Below are 12,134 nucleotides of genomic sequence, written 5' to 3' on the forward strand. Positions count from 1 at the left end.
TTTCTATTAAAAACATTAGGAAACATTTTACACAGCAGTATAAAATGATCAGCAGCAGGACAGTTTTAATGAGGGAGAGTTGGCCGAAATGTACTAGAGACACAGAGCACATTCAGGTATTTTACTGCAAGAATAACGAGACCGTAGAGCAGTGGTTCTTAACCTTTTTGGAGGTACTGAACCCCACCAGTTTCATATGCGCATTCACCGAACCCTTCTTAATTGGAAAAATAAAATATGATTTTTAAAATTCAAAACATAAGTATATATTTATACATAGGTGCACAAAATGAACAAAACCATTAAGAACAAAGAACAAAACCATTAAAACATGATTTTCACACAAAAACAAAATAATGAATATTTACCGCAAATCAGTGTGACTTCTGCTGTTGTCTTTCAGAGGCCAGTTCAGAAATGCGCGGCATTACCTTGGCAAGTGCCACTCTCATGTCATTTTCGCAACAAAGTCTGTTCCTTTTCTTCGTCTTTATGTCCAGCATCCTCGAAAAGGATTGCTCGCAAAGATATGTTGTAACAAACGGTATGAAAATTCATCCCCCATAGTAATTCATCCCCCATATAGTAATTCATCCCCCATATAGTAATTCATCCCCCATAGTAATTCATCCCCCATATAGTAATTCATCCCCCATAGTAATTCATCCCCCATAGTAATTCATCCCCCATATAGTAATTCATCCCCCATATAGTAATTCATCCCCCATAGTAATTCAACCCCCATATAGTAATTCATCCCCCATATAGTAATTCATCCCCCATATAGTAATTCCTTCCCCATATAGTAATTCATCCCCCATATAGTAATTCATCCCCCATAGTAATTCATCCCCCATAGTAATTCATCCCCCATAGTAATACATCCCCCATATAGTAATTCATCCCCCATATAGTAATACATCCCCCATATAGTAATACATCCCCCATATAGTAATTCATCCCCCATATAGTAATTCATCCCCCATATAGTAATTCATCCCCCATAGTAATTCATCCCCCATAGTAATACATCCCCCATATAGTAATTCATCCCCCATATAGTAATACATCCCCCATATAGTAATTCATCCCCCATATAGTAATTCATCCCCCATATAGTAATTCATCCCCCATAGTAATACATCCCCCATATAGTAATTCATCCCCCATAGTAATTCATCCCCCATATAGTAATTCATCCCCCATATAGTAATTCATTCCCCATATTAATTCATCCCCCATATTAAGTCCCCAAGTCCCCCCTGTGTCAATTCACTTACCTTTGCTCCGCGTGTTCCTCTCGCTGTATTCCCGCGCCGTTCCGGTCTTCAGGGCGGACTGTGAGAGGAGCCTAGCTCCTCTCACGTTCGTCACGCTGCCCCACCTACACACATCCTGACAGCCAATCACTGGCTATCAGGATGTGAGTGGCAGCGAGACTGGCCAATCATTGCATTTGAGTCCCTGCCACCCGAGAGGAGGGAGGGGAGCGGGCGCCCGGCACACAAGAGCCGCGGCTTGCCGACCACTGGGCATGTCATCACAAATCATATGAGTCGGGTGTGGGTCACCTCCGCCGAACCCCTGAGACTGACTCACCGAACCCCTGGGGTTCGATCGAACCCAGGTTAAGAACCACTGCCGTAGAGGATACGCTGTGTAAGATTGGCGAGCAGCAAGACAATTTTATTTATGAATAATCTAACTAATGCATACCTAACTTTTTTTATTTTTACTATGGAAGCATTAGGTATTGTAAATGTGAGTAATAATGTAAGGTGGACTATATTCACACTGTTCTTCAACTTAGATTTATTTTTTTTTCTTTCAGCTGATGCAACAAAATGCTGCGTATAATGTCCCAATATTCAACTCTTCTGGGAAGGCTGTCCACAAGGTTTAATAGTGTGTCTATGGGAATGTTTGACCATTCTTCCAGAAGCTCATTTGTGAGGTCAGGAACTGATGTCGGATGGGAAGGCGTGGCTCGCAGTCTCCGCTTTAATTGATCCCAAAAGTGTTCTATCGGGTTGAGGTCAGGACTCTGTGCCGGCCAGCCAAGTTCCTCTACCCTAAACTCGCTCATCCATTTCTTTATGGACCTGGTCATGTTGGAACAGGAAGGAGCCATCCCCAAACTGTTCCCACAAAGTTGGGAGCATGAAATTGTCCAAAATATCTTGGTATGCTGACGACTTAAGAGTTCCCTTCACTGGAACTAAGGGGCCAAGCCCAACCCCTGAAAAACAACCCCACACCATAAACTCCCTCCACCAAACGTGGCACAATACAGTCAGGCAAGTACAGTTCTCCTGGAAACCACCAAACCCAGACACATCCATTAGATTGGCAGACAGAGAAGCGTGATTCATCACTCCAGAGAACATGTCTCCACTGCTCTAGAGTCCAGTGGCAATGTGCTTTACACCACTGCATCTGACGTTTCCATTGCACTTGGTGATGCAAGGCTTGGATACAGCTGCTCGGCCATGGAAACCCATTCCATGAAACTCTCTGCACACTCTTGTTGTGCTAATCTGAAGGCCACATGAAGTTTGGAGGTTTTTAGCTATTGACTCTGCAGACAGTTGGTGACTTCTGCGCACTGTGCGCTTCAGCATGCGCTGAGCTGCTGTTGTTCCCAGTTGCTTCTAATTATATAAGTGTTAAAATACCACTAACAGTTGACCATGGAATATTTAGTAGCAAGGAAATTTCACAGATGGACTTATTGCACAAGTGGCAGCCTATCAGCATTCCACACTTGAATTCACTGAGCTCCTGAGAGCGACCCATTCTTTCACAAATGTTTGTAGAAGCAGTCTGCATGCCTAGCTGGCTGCAAACCCAAACCTCATCTATAACTGTGATGAATGGTAATGATGATGACAATATGGCACAAAGTGATAACACATCCCAATTCACTTTGATTGTGACTGATGGTGACACGAAGCAGTCTGAGAGGTAAAGTTTTCAGCAGTTATACAATCAGAATAGTAACAGAATAACAACAGAATAGTAAAAGCCTCTATACTCCTGTTTCTCATTATATTACCCTGCCTATTGGGCTGTAGAAATGGGTAGACAGAGAAAATAATGAAAGGAATGCAAGATGGCATGAGGGATCTAAGATCAATAGAAACAGAAAAAGATACAAACTTTCACATAAAGTTCAGGCTTCGTTCACACAGGCGCCGATACTTGTACACAGTGAATGAGCCAGTTGTTTATCCATCGCTAGCCAGCAGGTGCTGCATGCAGGCATCTAGTTTCTATAGCAGGTGCTGCATGCAGATATCCAGTTTCTATAGCAGGTGCTGCATGCAGGCATGTGTAAAAATTAAAAGTCAGCAGCTGCAAAAACTGTAGCTTCCGGCCAGAGGCGGGCTGACAACTCATGGGGTCCTTAGGCAATAGGGGATCATGGGGCCCCTATGTCCTTGCCCACACTCAAAAAAGCCTATAAAAAAGGTACCATGGGCATTTCATGGGGCTCCCTACTGACCCTGGGCCCTCAGGCAGTGCCCGAGAGCTCGAATGGTCAGTCCGCCCCTGCTTCCGGCTTTTAAAAAACAGGCATTCACCTGCCCCTTGATCCCGCGTTATCCTCCCTGCAGACCCTTTTACTGGCTGTCCTCTGTTCCCTGCATCGACATCTTCAGTGTGGGCACCCGGCCGTGAATTCACAACTGGGTGCCCACTGCTCTTTCTGAATGGTCCCATAGTCTTCTGGGACCTGTCACGTGTCTCAGAAGACTACAGGGAGGGAGGGGGGAGGTCAACTTCCACTTCTGATCGCCTAGGCGAACTCAACAGAAGTGGGAGCGGGTACCTGTCAATTTTGGGTACCCGCTTCCCCCCCCCGTGTTCCCCAAAGGTGCCAATCCTTAACGGAGAGTGGGGGATTAGTCCTTAAAGCCAAACTTCCCCTTTAAGGGTGGAGCTCTGCTTAAAGTTTAATAAATGAAGGTAAGTGTGAGGGTTACAGGAAGGATTAGTGTAAGGGATGGTACTAGCACTAGGATTCTTGAGATTGCAAGAGGTGTTAGTGTGAAGCATAGTTTGGGGATTAAGGTTACAGGTTAGGTTAGTATGAGGGTTGTTAGGGTTAAGAGGAGAGTTAAAGTACAACTAAAGACTCCTGCATGACAGTCTAACCATGTACCAAATCCAGTTGCTATGTGATGCACAAGTCTCAAAGTAAACATAAAACTTCACCTTCCCTAACTAGGACAAGTCCTCATTAATCTGTTTCTCACTTGTTCCCCTTTCCAGACACTGCAGCTCACAGTGGAATGGTCTTAGCAACTAAGGCAGAGCTACCAATTCTGAAAGCAGTGAGCAGGGCTTGGTGTGGCCAGGTGCTGATTGGCAAGCTACAGGTTTGTGAATCAGGGGTGACAATGTTGATAGCGACACCTCCTGCAACATCTTTCTTATCACTATAGTGCACACAGACACAGCCTACAGAAGAGTGGCAACTCTGCCCTAAATTCAGGAGCAGTGCAGCATCATTGCCACATCACAGGAAGCTGCATTATGTGGACTTCACTTCCAGGCTCAACATGTATTTGTGGGACTTTGCAGGGGAACAAAGAGAAAACTATTAGTGAACATGCACTGTAAATTAAGCGCTGCATCAGATATTTTTAATGACCAGGCATAGTTCAAATTTAATGTTGGGATTACAGGGAAGTTTATTGTGTGGGTGGTCTTTACGTAGGGTATTGATCTCTGAAAATTCTGAGCCTTAGTCTAATGCCACTGATTTCCCAGCTGATTTAGAATGTCTAGAATGGATGCAAAGCTTCTCAAGGGTACCTGCACAATCCTGATTCAAGAGGCAACCTTTTTTGGGTCAAGGGTATTGACTCAATTACATTTTTTTCATTGGTAATGTTGGTTAACCACTTGCCTACCAGGTACTTTCACCCCCTTCATGCCCAGGCCAATTTTCAGCTTTTTGTTGCTGTCACACTTTGACAATTGCACGGTCATGCAACACTGTGCCTATATGAAAATTTCAGCATATTTTTCACACATATAGAGCTTTCTTTTGCTTCTATTTATTCACCACTGGGGTTATTATTTGTTGCACTATAAATGAAAAAAAAGAAAACTTTGAAAAAAAATATTTTCTTTGTTTCTGTTATAAAATTTTGCAAACAGGTAATTTTTCTCCTTCACTGATGTGCGTTGATGAGGATGCATTGATAGGCAGCACCGATGAGCACTGATGAGGCGGCACTGATAGGCAGCACTGATGGGCACTGCTAGGTGGCAATGATGGGCACTGATAGGTGGCACTGATGGGCACTGACTGGTGGCCCTGACTGGCAGCACTGACTGACGGCACTGACTGGCGACCCTGACAGGCATAGATTGGCACCACTGTTGGGCACTGATAGGCAGCACTGATAGGCAGCACTGCTGGGCAGCACTGTTGGACACTGCTGGGCAGCACTGCTGGGTACTGATAGACATCACTGTCGGGCACTGATGGGCAGCAATGCTGGGCACCTTTGGGGCTGCACTGATTATCAGTGCAGATGTCTGCTTTGACTGTTGCTGGTTACCAGCAGTACTTTTCTCACCCTTTGTCAGCGTGAGGAAAGTACTTCTGATAACCGGCAAGTGTATTTACATGGTGATCAGGTGTGATTGGACACAACTGATCATGTGGTAAAAGGCTGCTGTGATTGGCCTTTTACCATGTCGTGATCAGCTGTGTCAAAAGTACACAGCGATCACAGACATCGCCAGGTACATGCCTCTTGGGGCGCATTCTGGGAGGACATCATATAACGCCCTCCCAGAACCTGACAACCATGCTGTAGCCATCATTCAGCTATAGCGTGGTAGTAAAGTGGTTAAAATACATCTGTTGTCTTTTTACAAATGCCAAAACTGGCCACAGAAAGCAAGTACATTGGTTGGATGGTTGGTTGGTTAGTTGATTAGTTGTCTTGCTTGATAATAAAAAGGTGCAGATGGCCAAGGGGCAGGAAGCTAATGACACTGCAGTAGGTACTAGATTGAACATTTTTTATATTAGTGTGCTCTGGGCTCCAGGACACTTCTAAAGCTCCACAAAATCACCCAAGAGCTCTTTCTTTTAAATGTTGGAATATGTTTAGGCATTTGTACACTGTAGGTTACCTCTTTCAGAGAGAAGAAGGATTCTTAATCAAGATTTCAGCAAAAAAAGCCTTTGACCTCTGGTATCTGGTAACTCTTAGCTGTATACAATATCTAATTTGCAAATAAACAATAACTACATGTCAAAGAATTTCCAGTGTATTATGGATTATCTAACAAGACAACATGACAGAAATTCTATAACTTTTAGTTGGCTATGTCTGATTAAAATTTCAGATGGAGACACTTGAAAAAGCATGAGTGAGGTCAAGTACTGATGCTGGATGATAAGATCTGACTTGCAACCTGCTTTCCATTTCATCCCAAAGGTGTTCAGTAGGCATGAGGTCAAAACTCACAAGACACTAAAGCCAGCCATAGACAGACCGATTTTCTTTCCTGCAGGAAAGAAAATTGCTAGATTTCCCCATCTACACAGTCAGTGTGGATGGGGGAATCCCTCCCGCAAGCCATTGCGTTCTCCTGGAAGGGGGTGGGGAGAGACGTCACAGGAGAACACAGTGATAACTGCTAGTGGCTATAATCACATGTAAAATCCAATAGTCTGGTTGTACCCAAGTTGATCAATCAACTTGGGTACATTCAGCTTGCCCATACAGGATTTGAATCTTGGCTGGTCCCTGCTGAACCGACTGAGATTTGAATCTTCTATGGCAGGCTTTAGGTTCCTCCAAACCAAATTCGTCAAACTATGCCTTTATGGACCTGATTTTTGCACCCAAACACAATATTTTGGAGAAGTGTGGGCATTTTTCTGGCCATGTAGTTTATGTCTGGTGGCACCACAGAAAATAGAATGGAACAGTAAAAGGTTTTTACATGAAGTACTTTGTAGAGTAAATTTACTGGTCCTTTAACAAGTGGTTAATCCTCAGAAATACAAATATGTAGCACTCCGACATCATGCTCCATCTCACAATATATTCAGAATATAATTTCTTACAAAATTATTCTTCTTAGAAAATGGCACATATTTTCTTTTCACCACACAGGCAGATTGAACATGAGCCCTTTCAAAGTAATATTAACTATTCAGCTGAGCCAAGAGTTTGTATATTCTTCAGCTGATTTGTGTGGTAACATGAATGAAAATCTGCAATTGCATTTTCATCCATTAAATTTACAGCTCTCTGCTAGTGCAGTGTCATATATTGCAGAAATCTTACAGCACTGAGATTCAGGATCTGCTCAGTTCTAGCTGGCTATTCCATTTGTTGTTCAGATATATGCTACCAGCCTACTGTATTCAAATGAAACAGTTATTTGTGTGATTCATGAGTTTGGATATTTCCAAATACCAGTAAGCTAAGTGGTATTACATTATTCCAGCAGATGTGTTTGAATTTAGTAAGTTCACCCATAGAGGTTCAAGGTATATAGCAGGAAAGGTTTTAAAAGGGAAAAATAAAAGGGAGGAAGCCTATTATATAAGCGTGTTTTAGGATATTAAACAATTTTCCTTGTATTATTCTATTTTTCTTCCTTCTTATAAATAACCATGATGGAGCAGAGCCAATCAGGAATGGCCATTTGTAACAATTTCAGTCAGCAATCTTGAAGTGCATCTAAGGCTGGTGGGGCTGCCAGAGCATACACCTCATACTACCACTTAGTTTAGTTTGCCTTCCACCAGTGCTGACAGCTCTATGCTCTCCTTCGTATTTCAAATCCGGACTCTTATTTCTATGACCATCAGGCGGCCATTGCACATGCACAAAAGGCAGTGAATTCACAATACAAAATTGCTAGAAGGGCAGTTGAAATATTTTTTTTTGACAGAAGAGACATAAAAACTCACTTCTACCAAAAACTATACATCCTAGAATGTTTTATTAGACTTCATTCTCATTTGAATTGCTCTAATAATAAAGCTATGCTTCTCAGAGGCTGGTGTTTCAGCAGTGTCAGGTTGTTTTGGAAGATTCCATGTTTGTAAATGGATAGAAAACTGGCTAAACAACCATATTCAGAAAGTAGTGGTTAATGATTCATACACTGAATGGTGTGAGGTTGTTAGTGGTGTATCCCAAGGTTCAGTGTTGGGACCCTTAATTTGTAATATATTTTATTTAAATGATATAGGGTCTGGAATTAAAAGTACCATTTCAGTGTTTGCAGATGACACCAAGCTGTGCTGTAGAATAACGTCCTTACAGGATGTCGCCCACGTACAAGCCGACCTCAATGCACTGTTTAATTGTGTGGCAAATGAGGTTTAATGTTGATAAATGTAAGGTTATGCACTTGGGGGCTAAGAATATGCATGCATCATACATACTAGGGGGACTACAACTGGGGGAATCAATGGTGGAGAAGGATCTGGGAGTTCTGGTAGATCACAAGCTTAATAATAGCATGCAATGCCAAGCTGCGGTTTGCACAGTGAGCAAAATCCTCTCTTGTATTAAGATCCAGAGAGAGAGAGAGAGAGAGAGAGAGAGAGAGAGAGACATCATTTTCCCCTTGTACAAATCATTAGTAATACCTCATCTGGAATATGTAGTTCAATTTTGGGCATCAATTCACAAAAGAACATTGGGGAACTGGGGAAAGTGCAGATAAGGGCAACCAAACTGATAAGAGGCATGGAGGAGCTCAACTATGAGGGAAGATTAGAGGAACTGAATTTATTCTCTCTTGAGAAGAGAAGATTAGGGGGGGGGGGGGATATGATCAACATGTATAAATACATCAGTGGTTCATATTATGAACTCGGTGTAGAGGTCATCACAGAGAACAAGTGAGCACTCTTTATGACGGGAGGAAAAGAGATTTAATCTCCAAATACGTAAAAAGGTTTCTTCACAGTAAGAGCTGTGAAAATGTGGAATAGACTCCCTTAAGATTTGGTTCTGGCTGGCTCAGTAGATTGCTTTAATAAAGGTCTGGATTCTTTCCTAGATAGACAAAATACTAACCTTTATAGGTAAAGTTGATCCAGGGAATATCCAATTGCCTCTCGGGGGATCAGGAAGGATTTTTTTCCCCTACAGGAGCAAATTAGATCATGCTTTGCTGGGGTTTTTTGCCGTCCTCTGGATCAACTGTGATTATAGGATTATAACATTTATTTATTTATTGTGGTTGAACGAGATGGATTTTTGTATTTTTTCAGCCAGACCAAATATGTAACTATGTTTCTATCCTTATAGGTCTAAGAAACGAAAATCTTTTTGGAAAGGTTCAGAAGAAACTAAAAGGATGGGGGGCAGTAAACTTTAAAAGACAAATACATACCAATACATTTTAGGGCTGGTACTCACCATGAATCGTTCAGGAATTTGCTGTGAGTTCCTGTGTGATTTGCATGTGATCTGGGTGCAGTTCGATTTCAGCCCATTCATTTGAATGGGCTGAAATCTCACTGGACCCCAGTAAAAGTAGTGCATGCACTACTTTACAAAATGCAGAGCAACCGGATCACATGGTACTTATGAGTTTGCGAACTGAGTTTTTTGGTGTTGTTAGAATTGCACTGACACTTGCTGCAGATCACAAGTGCAGTGTGTTTTGAACATGGTGCTGGAAAAGTGCATGGAACGCAGGCTTCCCGCATCATGGTTTGGTGTGAACAGGCCTTTAAATAAAGAAGATGCGTTATCATCAGCAACAACAGAACATTCAAAAGGCTAAAGTTCTGTTTCAAGCACCACTTTATGCATTGACCTACCTTTTTTTAGACCTTTCTCAATCTGGCCAGTATGGTCACCTGTCGAATAAACACAGATAGTTTAACTCTCCAATAATAAGGCAGTTTAATCCAACTTAATTCTTGTTAAGATGCATGTAGGCAGGTGCAGTGTCTGTGCTTTACTGTAGGTGGCGCTCGGCCAGAGGGGTACTGCAGCTGGAGAGGAAATCAAGAGAAACCTGGTTTCTCTATGGTTTACTTGGTTCACCTAGGCAGTGTTCTGGTTAGCTACGCTGCATCCAGGAGACTCAGGCAGCCATCTTGGGTCAGCAGAGACTTATTAAGTGCCTGCCCCAAAGCTTTTGTGCTCTTTCTGGTGAGTAGATAGCATAGGGACAGTTCACCCACCCATCCCCCAGGCTTTTGCTTGCTTTCTGGCAAGTGGATAGCGTAGGGACAGTTCATCCGCCTTTCAGGGAGAGTGAATAGCAGGTAGGGAGAAGTTGTGGATAAGTAGGGACCAGCTAGGAACACACCATCCTATAATGGAATCCTCCCTATGGAGTTTAAACTGGCCAAGGGAACATGAAGAAGAAGGGAAGGGGTCTATCTAAGAACTAAACCAACTAGTCCACAATGCAGGTAAAATAGAATGTGCCATTTCAGATATACAGTAATAACAATTGTAGTTACACTGGATTGCCACTAGATGTCAGCAAATTGTAGTTACACTGGATTGCCACTAGATGTCAGAAAATTGTAGTTACACTGGATTGACACTAGATGTCAGAAAATTGTAGTTACACTGGATTGACACTAGGTGTCAGCTCATAGATATTTATACATTACACAATGAAATCCAATGCAAAGGTGATAGATACATGAAAAAATGTTCCTGAACAGCTAAACTGCAGTCAAATACCTTAGTTTACAGTTAAAATAAACAGGGTAAATGTGAACTGATGTATCCAAATGATCTGTAGTTCCGTTCAGCCAGTTTTAGGGCCATGGCACTTCTGCCAGACAGCACAGCCAGGTTTAAGACCTTACTTTTCTGGTATGCAATACAGACTAGTCCATGACCCACCTCATCTTGCCAATTGGACAACAGATTCATGAGGTCATATCTGTGCTCTCCAATGGTTAAACAGCACTGTGCAAACTAGCAGAGCCCAGATTACCTGAAAGTGCTGCTCCTTATTCTTGTTAGAAAAGTTGGCAAAGCAACAATATGCAGTATTTAGGTACTAAGGCAAGCTGTATTAAAAAGGTATAGTATGTTTTATATCTACTATGCGTTAATCTCTACAAACAGCAAAGTGAAGAAAAACCTTGTGTATTTACATGAACCTGTCAACAATATACATATTGGGGTTATGGTCAATTACTCTAAAAGGACCACTGGATCAAGATGACAGGAAACTAATATTTTCAGAAGAAGGAGGTCAGCCTTTGTACGGAATCCTCAGCACAGGCTACCTTTAATAAAATTCTATAGTGTGCAATAATAATATGTTGTAACCCATAGCAAGCACTTGCCTGCCATCTTTCATCAGTTCTGAGCAGTCATAACAATGAAAAATGATTATTGATTGGCCACCATGGGATCTTGCACATTGGTCTTTGTCTTATTTAATAACACTGATAATGTTTGCTGTGTGCCTGTTTCATTGCCTGGGGATGTCATCTCAGTTCAGGTCTGGAGCATCATTAGTGCTGAGAGGATGTCAGTTATTGCGGTGTTCATGGAAGGTAATAGGGTTAGGTACAGAGATATAAGCAAACAATGATAACAGCCGTGGGGTGGGCCCCAATTCCATCTATCTGCTGTCACTTTACATTCCAAACAACCTCTGTTTGCAGGCAAGAAGAATTCTAAATCTGATAAGTGCTAGTCTATTGGAATGTGCAGAAAGGGTTAAAACAATGCAATTGGCAATTCTTATGCAGCGTGTTCTGTTTGTAGATCCAATCTTCCACAACTGCTAGGCCTCCGAGTTCATGAGCAGGACTTCAGAGAATATCTAGCATTAAGGCTCATTCACACCTGCAGGCGCGCTGAACGCACGGCCCCTGATGTGCGCTAGAACAGCATCGATGCACTGATTCTGTTACATTGCAAAGTTTACTTTTTTTGTTAGAACGTTTATGAAATGTCACATATGATATTCACAAGCACCATTGTGGTTTGCGTCAAACCACAATGGTATGACATGCAATACTTTTATCCAGTGCACGCCACCGCAACGCAATGGTCAGAAAGTCAAATTGTCTTGTCTTTTCATCGGGACTGCTCTGGGCATGACGGTCCAATACAGCCCAACGCAAATGATGAGAATGAGCC

The sequence above is a fragment of the Staurois parvus genome, unplaced genomic scaffold, assembly GCF_062004578.1.
Source record: "Staurois parvus isolate SC_StPar_1 unplaced genomic scaffold, SC_StPar_1.0 ptg000006l, whole genome shotgun sequence".
Lineage (NCBI taxonomy): Eukaryota > Metazoa > Chordata > Amphibia > Anura > Ranidae > Staurois > Staurois parvus.